This window comes from Garra rufa, chromosome 1, assembly GCF_049309525.1.
Source record: "Garra rufa chromosome 1, GarRuf1.0, whole genome shotgun sequence".
Classification (NCBI taxonomy): Eukaryota; Metazoa; Chordata; class Actinopteri; order Cypriniformes; family Cyprinidae; genus Garra; species Garra rufa.
Window position 1 is genome coordinate 94,097,838 of NC_133361.1, and position 11,295 is coordinate 94,109,132.

The 11,295-nt window shown below is 35.7% G+C and overlaps 3 non-coding genes across 3 annotated transcripts; all 3 read left to right on the forward strand.

Moving 5' to 3' along the window:
• Nucleotides 1-8,539: 8,539 nt before the first annotated feature.
• On the forward strand, nt 8,540-8,658 carry LOC141317988 (5S ribosomal RNA). The gene has a single exon (XR_012352332.1). It is a non-coding gene; the product is annotated as a 5S ribosomal RNA (ribosomal RNA).
• Nucleotides 8,659-8,742: 84 nt separating this feature from the next.
• LOC141317923 (5S ribosomal RNA) lies at nt 8,743-8,861 on the forward strand. The gene has a single exon (XR_012352272.1). It is a non-coding gene; the product is annotated as a 5S ribosomal RNA (ribosomal RNA).
• Nucleotides 8,862-9,663: 802 nt separating this feature from the next.
• On the forward strand, nt 9,664-9,782 carry LOC141319075 (5S ribosomal RNA). The gene has a single exon (XR_012353352.1). It is a non-coding gene; the product is annotated as a 5S ribosomal RNA (ribosomal RNA).
• Nucleotides 9,783-11,295: the final 1,513 nt, after the last annotated feature.

Here is an 11,295-nt window from a genome sequence, read left to right on the forward strand (position 1 = left end):
GTGAAATCTCTGAATATGGATTTTTTTATATTTATTGTAAATGTAGTTTATTATATGTGTGGATGATATACATTTCTAATTAAAATGATTTTGTTGAAGAATAGGGAATTTTTGATTTTAGTTGATTTAATTAATTTTAAGTTTATGATATCTTAGTAATTATACACTCAGATGTATAGCCTACTGTTACTCAAATATTCTCTCTTGAATAGGTATTAATCAGAGTTATTAATCAAGTTAATAATATTAAATAAATCAATTAGTATATTAGTAGTTGTAGGCACAATGCCTTCACCCTAAGGTATTTCTGCTTTGCAGTCAGAGTGGAATGTTCAACAGTGTTCTTTTCATTGCTGAGTTCTATCTTTTCTCAGGATCACATGTCACAAGAGGTCATCAGGACCTCCCATCTTCATGACCAAGGACGGATAAGAACATTTATGCATGTTAGAAAATAAGTTGAAAATGAAGTTTTACTCTCCATTAGCCATTTTACCCTCTATGAAGCTGCTCTTATTGTGGGTTCAAACCATATTTGATAAGATCCAGGGCAGAGCCAGGCAATCTTAAAGTACAGGTAAGTGTTCTCTGTGTACGTGTGTGTGTGAATGTGTGTCTTTGGATGCAGAGAGCCCTAGAAGAAAACTGTCATCCTGCGTCACCCTGATGTCCCTGGAGAGACTTAATATCTGACCTCTGATTGCTTGTCACCTAAATAATCACTGAAGATATGTTTAATAATATATATTTTTTATTTGAAAGATAATGACATTTAATTAAAAAAAAATGCCATTACAAAGGTAAAAAAAGAAACTGCCACTGTAAATCAGCTGTGGAATGGTGATTGGCAAAGATTTTAAAATCGTGAAGTTTTAGTCTATTTTATTCTGCAAAAATAATTTACATTGGTGAACTCTTGTTGCGTTGTTAATTGCCACAATCACACTCACGATACGCCGACTGTCAAAAGTCCAATTTTTCAGCTTTCCAGCTTGGAAAAAGCACCTTGGATCCCAAGTGTCTGAGTAAACAAAATGGCGTGGGTAGTGTCACATCCCCGGACTTTCATGTTGGTTTCTCCCATTCTCCCCCGCAGTTCAGTGTGTGTTTGGTTCCTCCTTCATTGTCTCCACCTGGATGTGTAATCAGTCTGTGTATTTAAGGTGTGTGTTTTCCCCTGTACTCTTGTCGGTCTTTGATGTTATATGGATGTCTTACCCTGCTGTTCCTGTGTCTGCTTGTGTTCCGTTGGATTTATTAAATATTCGTCTTTTACTACGTCGTTGTTCGTGTGTTCCTGCCTACATCGTGACAGAAAGACCGACCTAAACAGTTTATTTGTTGCGATTCTCCCCGTTTTGTTTTGCGTATTTTTTACCAGTCTTTTTGTTTCCGTTGTGTCTCATCCATGGATTCCTTCTTCCGTCCAGAATTCATCCTCCTCCGGCTGAAGCAGGGGGAATTACCGCTCGAGGGCTACACATCAATGTTCCAGCTAGTAGCTAACACCACCAGCTACTCGGACGACGCGCTCTGCGCGTTCTATGATGCGAGTCTAAACGTGTCATGCAGAGCGCCGTCGTCCGAGGACGGCCCTCGAGCCGATTTTGCCTCGTTTGTGGAGTGGACACTGGCGAGAAACCGATCCTCGTTTCCCGCCTGTTCCAAGGAGAATCTCGCCAGTGTCACTCCAGACCCAGAGCCCAGCCAGCCACCCTGACCCGCGGATTATGAGCCCATCGTAGATGGAAAGCCCCAGCCCGGAGCGACAGCAGTGTGGAGCGCCGATGGGGTCATATCATCCGACCAGGTGCGAGAGCCGGCCACTACATCTGCGATGGTGGAGTGCTGCGTCGAGCAAGAAGGGGCGGTAGAGAGCCCCGCCCACTGCACCATCACTGAGGGTGAGCTGGAACAAGATATTGGGGATGTAATTGACTGTGTCATGGAAATACCTATCTGCCTGGACTTCCCACCCACCCTCCCTCTTCTGCCTAGTCCTGAATCTCCGCTGGTTCCGCCCAGCCTTCCTGAATCCCCGTTGTCGACTGTCTGTCCCCTTGCTCACCCTCAGTCCACCATCTGTGCGGTGGGTTCGCCGCGGGTCTGCCAGTCTCCATCGGTGTCATGGCTGGAGGATCCCTCACCATCGCCTCCAGCCTCAGAGTCCTGGACTCCGCCTCGGCCCTTCGACCCTGCGGCTCCACCCCGGCTCTCTGCTCCCTCGTCTCCGCCGTCGCCCGTCGATCCACCGGCTCCACCGGGCACCATCGTCCCTCCGGCTCCGCCCTGGTCAGTCGTCGCCCCACCTTCGCCTCTGGACTCTACTCCTCCGGCTGTGCCTCGTCGCGCCGTCTCACTGGCTCTGTGGACCCCCTCCCTCCCGCGGAGGCCATACCGCACTGATACCGCCACCTGAGGGCGCACTTGCTAACAGGAAGTGATTAAGCAGCAGTTGGGAGAGAAAGGCTCTCCCTTAGTTGTATTTATATTTTTGTATATATTTTGTTTTTGATTTATTTTGAAGTTTATTTTTTTAGTTAGTATTTTTTTTTTTTTTTTTACTTTAACCCCAGACAGTTTTTACTGTCTGGGGTTTCCTTTTTTTGGACAGCTTTTTGGTTTTGAACTGGATTGCTAACATGGACGATACAATGGATCATTCTACAAACGAAGACGCTGTGGACAAAGAAACTACTGAAAGGATCTATAAATCAAACAACGAAGAAGAGAAGGGTGAAACATGGGCAACAATTGTTTCTAAGAAGAAAAAGAATGGAATGAATACACAGCAGGGAGAGACAAAGGAGACACAACAAGGCCAAGGTAAATCATGTGGAGACCAAATGATAGAAAGGAGGGAATCAACTCAAACAAAAGATGTAATTCAAAAGATGAAAGAAAGATCTAAATACCAAAGAGAATATAAAAAAGAAGCTACATTAACAATGACTGTAAAGAATCCGGAGAAGATAACAGTGATGAATATAATAAAGGCTGTGGAAGAAAAAACTGGAATTGGAAAGCTACATGGACTGAGGAAAAAAAGTAACTTTGAATTTGAATTAACTATGGAAAAAGAAACGGATTATGACAAGTTAAAGGAAGGAATATTTGTAGATGAACAGTTTTGTGAAATCAAAAAATTATGTAAAACAGAGAAAATTGTATCTTTTCTGAACTTACCAAATTATATAAAAGATGAAGAAATACTGCAAAAATTGGTGGACTGGGGAGTAAATCCGATCCTCCCTGTTAGAAGGAGATATTACCAGGGAACGACAGTAGCGGATGGGACTAGATTTCTAAGAGTGAAATTCCCCCAGAACGTTGAAACTCTACCGAACAATCTGAGAATCATTACTGAAGAGGGACCGAGATATTTTAGAGTGATCCATGATGATCAACTAAAAACCTGCAGATTGTGTGCAAGTGCAGGTCATGAAAAAAAGGACTGTCCACAATACAAATGCAGGGAATGTCTTGAACAGGGGCATTTTGCGCGGGACTGTCAAGCTCCGCGGTGCCAAGGCTGTGGAAAGACATGGATGAGATGCGTGTGAATCAGAGGAGGAGGACAATATAGAAATGGAAACAGACATACAGGAATACACAGAGGAGACAAGAAACGAGAGACGAAAGGATCAAACACAGGAGACAAACGAAGGTACTGAGGATGTAGTGGCTCAAGCAGGGGAAATGTGTGAAATTGAAAAGGACAGGGATGCTGGAGAAAGCAGGGAGTATGTGAAGGAGGCTGATAGACAACACACAGATATGAATGATGGACAAATGGAACTTAAGGAATGTGCAACAACAAGTGGAGCTATGGCTGGATGGGACAAAGAAGAGGACAGGGATGCTGGAGAAAGCGGGGAGCATGTAAAGGAGACTGATAGACAACACACAGATACGAATGATAGACAAGTGGAACTTAAGGAATGTGCAACAACAAGTGGAGCTATGGCTGGATGGGACAAAGAAGAGGTGAGAGAGGAAGATAGTAATCCAATGACTTTTAAATTAGACAATAGAATACTGGACATTATGAATAAAACGCGTAAAAAGACAAATGTGGGACAACTTGACATTACAAAAGTATTAAAGAAACAAAAGTTAAGAAGAGAAGAAAGAAAAGAGTTATTAGGGAAAACAAATGTAAATAAGTAATTTGAATATAAATATAATTTAGATGATGACCTGTTTTAAGTTTGTGGTTGATCTTGTTTTTGTTTTTCTTTTTATGAGTGATTTATGTTTAGTCTCAATCAATGTTAGAGGGTTGTCATCTAAATGCAAGTTTGAAAATATAATATCTTTAACAAAGAAAGCTGATATTATATGTATGCAAGAGACTAGATGGAGTGAAACAATACAGAATGATTTAAAAAAGTGTTGGGATGGAGAAATATGGTGCAGCAATGATATAAATATGAGAAAAGGTTTGGCAATACTTATTAGAAGAGGAGCAGTAGAATCAGCTGATCTTTTATTTAAAGATAACAAAGGAAGAATTTTAACTGTGAAAATTATAGAGAAGGGAGAAGAAATAACAATCTGTAATATACATGCTCCAAATGAAAATGGAGAAAGAGCCTTATTTTTTTAAAACCTGAGTGTTTTAATGAATTTATGGAAAAATGTTATTGTTATAGGTGATTTCAATACAGTTTTAGAAAGGATAGATATTGATGATCATATGGTATATAGGGCTGATATAGGAAGAATGGAACTAAAAACAATAATGGATAAATGTGAATTGGTTGATGTATGGAGAGATAGAAATAAAGGTAAAAGAGAATATTCAAGAAGACAATGGGTAAATAATAGCTTAAAACAAAGTAGAATAGATTTTGTTTTATGTGATAAAAATTTTGAGAAAGCTATTTTTAAAGTTTTTTACAAAATTTATAGTGGAAGTGATCATGACTTTTTATATGTAAACATAGATTTTAGTGAAGTAGAAAGAGGGTCTGGTGTATGGGTTATTAACACAGAACTTTTCAAAAATAATTTTTATAAAATGGAGATAGAAAACCTAATTATAAATAGTATAAAAGATCTGTTTTATACCGAAGCATTATGTGTGTGGTGGGATAATTTAAAATCTGATATTAAAAGATTTTCTATAGCATGTTCAAAGAAAATACGGAAAGCTAAAAGCTTTAAAGAAATGCAGTTAAATAAAGATTGGGAAAAGGAAATGGAAAAAGTAGAGGAAGGAAATATGGAAATCAAGAAAATAGTAGAGTTAGAAGAGAAATTTAAAAAAATGGAGGACGACAAATGTATGGGTGCAAAAATAAGAAGTAAAATAAGGAATACTGTAGAAGGAGAAAGAAGTACAAAGTTTTTCTTTGAACTAGAAAAAAACAGACAAAAGGCTGATCTGATAAAGAATGTTTTAGTGGAAGATAAAAATATAAAAGATAAGGAAGGGATTTTAAAGGCGGTACAGGATTTTTATGGAGTTTTATTTAGGGCAGAAGGGGTTAATGAAATAGATGAAAAGTTCTTGTTAAGTCAAATTAAAGCTAAAGTAAAAGAGGAAGATAAAAAAATGTGTGATAATGAGATAACAGAAGAAGAAATAGATGAAGCTATAATGCAGCTAAGTAATGGGAAAAGCCCTGGGCTTGATGGTCTATCATCAGAATTTTATAAAATTTTTAAGAATGTTCTAATACCAATTCTGAAAGATTTATTTTTTAATATCTTTCAAAATGGACAATTAAGTGAAAGTATGAAAAAAGGGATGATTAAAATAATTTATAAAAAGAAAGGGAATAGAGATGATCTGAGGAATTATAGACCATTGAGTATGCTAAATACAGATTATAAAATATTAGCAAAAATTATGTCTAACAGACTTAAAAAAGTTATTCCACAAATAGTAAAAACCAATCAAGCTTACTTAATGAACTTAATGAACATAAGAGATTTAATATGGTACAAAAGAGAGAAGAATGATGAAGGTTTCCTTGTTAGTATTGATTTGGAAAAGGCTTTTGATCGTGTAGAACATAAATATATTTTTGATTTGCTTAAAAAATTTGGTTTTGGAAATAATTTTATAAAATGGATTAAATGCCTTTACACTGATATTTATAGTTGTGTTAAAATAAATGGGTTTTTAACAGAATTTGTTAGAATATCCAGATCTATAAGACAAGGATGTCCTATATCAGCGCTATTGTATACTTTGGTTGCTGAACCACTTGGTTTAGCTATAAATAGAGAGAGAAAAATAAAAGGAGTAACAATAGAGTGTAATGAAGTTGAACAAAAAAATTTTCAGTATGCTGATGATACTACTTTGATTTTGAAAGATATAAACAGTGTAAACAAAGCAATGGAAATAATTGATAAATATTGTAGAGGGTCAGGAGCTAAAGTTAATAAAGATAAAACAGAATTCTTGAGAATTGGTAAAGTAGAAATTCCATCAAAAAACTGGCACTTTAAAGAACAAAAAGAAAACATAAAAATTTTAGGAATTACACTTGGATGTAATGAAAGTATAAATAAGGAAATTAATTGGGATGTAGTTGTAAATAAAATGGAAAAAAGGCTAAACTTTTGGAAACAGAGAGCGTTGTATCTTAAGGGGAAGGTGCTTGTAGTTAATTCCCTACTTTTATCTAAAATGTGGTACGTTTTAAGTGTAGTTAGTCTTCCTATGGGAATATATAAAAGAATAAAAGCAATGATATTAAAGTTTTTATGGGATGGTAAACCAGCTAAAATAGCGTACAATACTATGATAGGTAAAATAGAAGATGGAGGATTAGGATTAATAGATCCATGGCTAAGAATGAAAAGTATGAGAATTAAAACAGTGAAGAAATTTACAAATGAGGATGATATTCCTTGGAAAAGAGTAATGAGTTATTTTGTTAATAAGTGTGGGCTAATAAAAGATGATTTTATATGGATGGCATTTAGAGACAATATGATAGAAAATACACCAGATTTTTATAAAGAAGTGTTGAAAACGTGGAAAGCTTTTTATAAAAATGTGCACATAGAAATTAAAGGGAGAGAACAGTTAATAAAACAACCTCTGTTTTTAAAGCAGAACTATAATAGTAAAATCTTTTATGAAAATTGGTATACAGTAGGCTTTAGACAAATTAAGGATATATTATATGAAGTTATACCTGGATTTTTACCAACACAAGCAATAATCGACTCGTTGGAAGAAAGAGAGGAAATAGAAAATATAGGACAAATTGAGGAGCAATATGCAAAATTAAAGTTAGCTTTACCAGAAAAATGGATTAAAACTATTGATGAAAATAATGAAGAAAGTGAGAAAAAGAAAACAAAAATATTTTTAAAAGTAGGTGAAGATAAGATTGTTTTTAATGAATGTGCTGTTAGATTGTTCTACACTTTAATACGCAATAATGCTTTCATAAAACCAAAAGCAATAGAATTTTGGGAAAAGATCTTTGATGATTTTGATGCTTCAGAAATATGGAAAAATGTAAGGATGAATTTTAAAAGCCCGACTATAGAAAATTTTGATTTTTTATTAAGACACAATTGTTTGATGACAGGAATGATTTTACATAAAATAGGGCTGGAACAAGATGACAGATGTAAGATATGTATGGAAAAAGCAGAAGGTGTACTACATATTTTTTTGAATTGCAGAAAGTTGAATGGTATTATTGAAATTTTAAAAAAGATGGTGACTAATTTTATATACAATGAACAAATAGATAAAAAAGAATGGGATAATTTACTTTTATTTGGAATTAGAGGCAAATCTAAAAATAAATATGCGATTAATTTTATGTTATCTATAGCCAGATATGCAATATGGAAAAGAAGAAATATAATGAGACAAAAGGGAAAAGAAATTTCTGTAATTGCATTATATGAGCAGATATTAACAGAGGAATTACAAGTAATATATGATTATTGTAATATGTGCAATAATATAGAAATATTTGATAGAAGTATTGTTAAAAATAATCCTTATGTCACAAGGACTTGGACAGGGTTTAAAGTTTTATTACCAAAAGAAGGTTGATTCCAAACTATGATGTATATGTTAGAGTTTGCTGTTATAAGAAGATCCCTTGTATGTGGAATTTTGTATGCTTTAAAGTTTGGATCTTTTTACCAAATTTGCATTTACCATGTTTGCAAAAATGTCATGTATATCAGAACTTGTTGTTATAGGAAAATCCCAAAATTGTGTTTTAATTCAATTTCTTTTTTTCTTTTTCTTTTTTTTTTTTTCTTAGTTTTTTTGTTTTTGTTTTAAAGTTTGTGTTATTAGATGACTGATGACTGCAAATTATGTACTGTATATAAGAATTTGTTAAAATAAAAAAAAAAAAAAAAATAAAAAAAATCTCGTCTGATCTCGGAAGCTAAGCAGCGTAGGGCCTGGTTAGTACTTGGATGGGAGACTGCCTGGGAATACCAGGTGCTGTAAGCTTTTGCCTTTTCTTCACTATTTTTATAATATGCTGGCTTTTACGGAGGCTGATCTTTAAATAGCCCACTTTTTGGAGCAGCCCTCGCTTATGGCCATACCGCGCTGAGAGCGCCCGATCTCGTCTGATCTCGGAAGCTAAGCAGCGTCGGGCCTGGTTAGTACTTGGATGGGAGACCGCCTGGGACTACCAGGTGCTGTAAGCTTTTGCCTTTTCTTCACTATTTATATAATATGCTGGCTTTTACGGAGGCTGATCTTTAAATAGCCCACTTTTTGGAGCAGCCCTCGCTTATGACCATACCGCGCTGAGAGTGCCCGATCTCGTCTGATCTCGGAAGCTAAGCAGCGTCGGGCCTGGTTAGTACTTGGATGGGAGACCGCCTGGGAATACCAGGTGCTGTAAGCTTTTGCCTTTTCTTCACTATTTATATAATATGCTGGCTTTTAGAAAGACGTGTTTTACCGCTCTATTTATTACAATCATTTAAATGTATTATAGAGTTTTAAGTGTTTTACATGTTTTTTAGGCCATTTTATTACTCTTAACATTTTAAGTGTATGTGTCTTTAATAAATGGATGGTTGGCCTGTCATGTGACTAGACACATGACAGGAAGCCGGAAGTACAACTGTATAAGAGAGCAGCATGACAAACAAATGACAGTCACCAAACTGTTGGATTGAGGAGTTGCTAATTTTAGAGCTCAACTTTCCATTCACCACCTGCAAAATTTGGATTACACTTTCTGTGGATTGTATATACACTGGTGGACACTCACATTGGACTTATCAACACACTGGGATTCTTGGACTGTTTTTAGGGTATGGACAAATGAACTGTATTCTTTTAACAGAGTTTACCTGTTTTTAGGGTATGGACAAATGAACTGTATTCTTTTAACAGAGTTGACCCTAGTTTTATCGTGTTGTTTTATAGTCTTTTATGTGAACCTTGTAAATACACCAAATCTATTTAAACCAATTTTCTTTTATGTCTCATTCTTTTAACCACTAGTCATCTCTCACAGTTAAATCTGACCCCATTTTAGTCTTGTAACTCGGCTGATAAGGCCGATTGTTACACTTTTATGGGAGACCGCCTGGGAATACCAGGTGCTGTAAGCTTTTGCCTTTTCTTCACTATTTATATAATATGCTGGCTTTTACGGAGGCTGATCTTTAAATAGCCCACTTTTTGAAGCAGCCCTCGCTTATAGCCATACCGCGCAGAGAGCGCCCGATCTCGTCTGATCTCGGAAGCTAAGCAGCGTCGGGCCTGGTTAGTACTTGGATGGGAGACCGCCTGGGAATACAAGGTGCTGTAAGCTTTTGCCTTTTCTTCACTATTTATATAATATGCTGGCTTTTAGAAAGACGTGTTTTACCGCTCTATTTATTACAATCATTTAAATGTATTATAGAGTTTTAAGTGTTTTACATATTTTTTAGGCCATTTTATTACTCTTAACATTTTAAGTGTATGTGTCTTTAATAAATGGATGGTTGGCCTGTCATGTGACCATACACATGACAGGAAGCCGGAAGTACAACTGTATAAGAGAGCAGCATGACAAACAAAGGACAGTCACCAAACTGTTGGATTGAGGAGTTTGCTAATTTTAGAGCTCAACTTTCCATTCACCACCTGCAAACTTTGGATTACACTTTCTGTGGATTGTATATACACTGGTGGACACTCACATTGGACTTATCAACACACTGGGATTCTTGGACTGTTTTTAGGGTATGGACAAATGAACTGTATTCTTTTAACCCTTAAAGACCTAGAACATTTTTGGGGCACCTGAGGCACCTGTATATTTCTTTGTTTTTTCAGACCTATTCTAGCAGTCAGCATCAATTGTCATATATCATTATAAACATAAGAACTTGAACTTTATGTCTAGCTAATTTAAAATTACAAATTTCCTTTTGTTTTCTCTAAAAATTAGTGAATTTCCAGAATTTTAGGAAAAAACGCTACCAACAATTGGGTGTTTTTTACTGTGTACTCAAACAAAAACTCCTGAAGTTTAGATTTTTTATTTAAAAATTTGTATTTAGGTGTTTTACACTTCCAAATAAAATTTTGTCTATATATAACATTCCCCAAGCAAGTTATAGCCAATTATTACAATATTATTTAGGTGCTTTTCAGTGAAAAACAGGCCCATTTCGTTTATTGACAATATAGATCTGTCCAAAAACGTTTCAGGAGTAAAGTCATTGCAGAAACAGTGTTAAATAATAGCAAAACACAGTAAAAAATAATTTACTATTTCATAAATATATTCTTAATCCAAAAGATGAACAATAAACACAAATAGTGTAGAAAGTAGCACAAGAAAAAATGCACAAACTGTCTTGTGCAACAAAAAAATAAATAAACAATCCAAATTATTCACAAACTACACACAAAATGAGAGAGAAATATAAAGAGTGCAACCGAAAAAATAGTACAAATAATCTTTAAAAACTATATAATAATTAGTTACATAATATAACAACCAAATAGATGGATCTGCTGGCTGTAGTCTGCGTCGGAATCTATTTTACCGGGACATCGCCTAGTGACCGAAAACCCACATTCCAGTGCTTTATCCGATATCTACTGTTGTTTCATCCTTGTTTTTGGTTTGTTTTATGTCAAAGGGCTCTGTCGTGAGTATTTCTGTACATTTTCAAAGAATGCTGTCATGCAAATGTGTTATTTTGCGTTTGTTTTCATGCACGCAAGACGCACTTTGCTTTCACTTTGCGTCTGTTCAGATCTGCAAAGAAACATACTAATCGGTGGTTCAAAAGACCAAAACCTATGTTTATTGGTTGAATAGATGACAG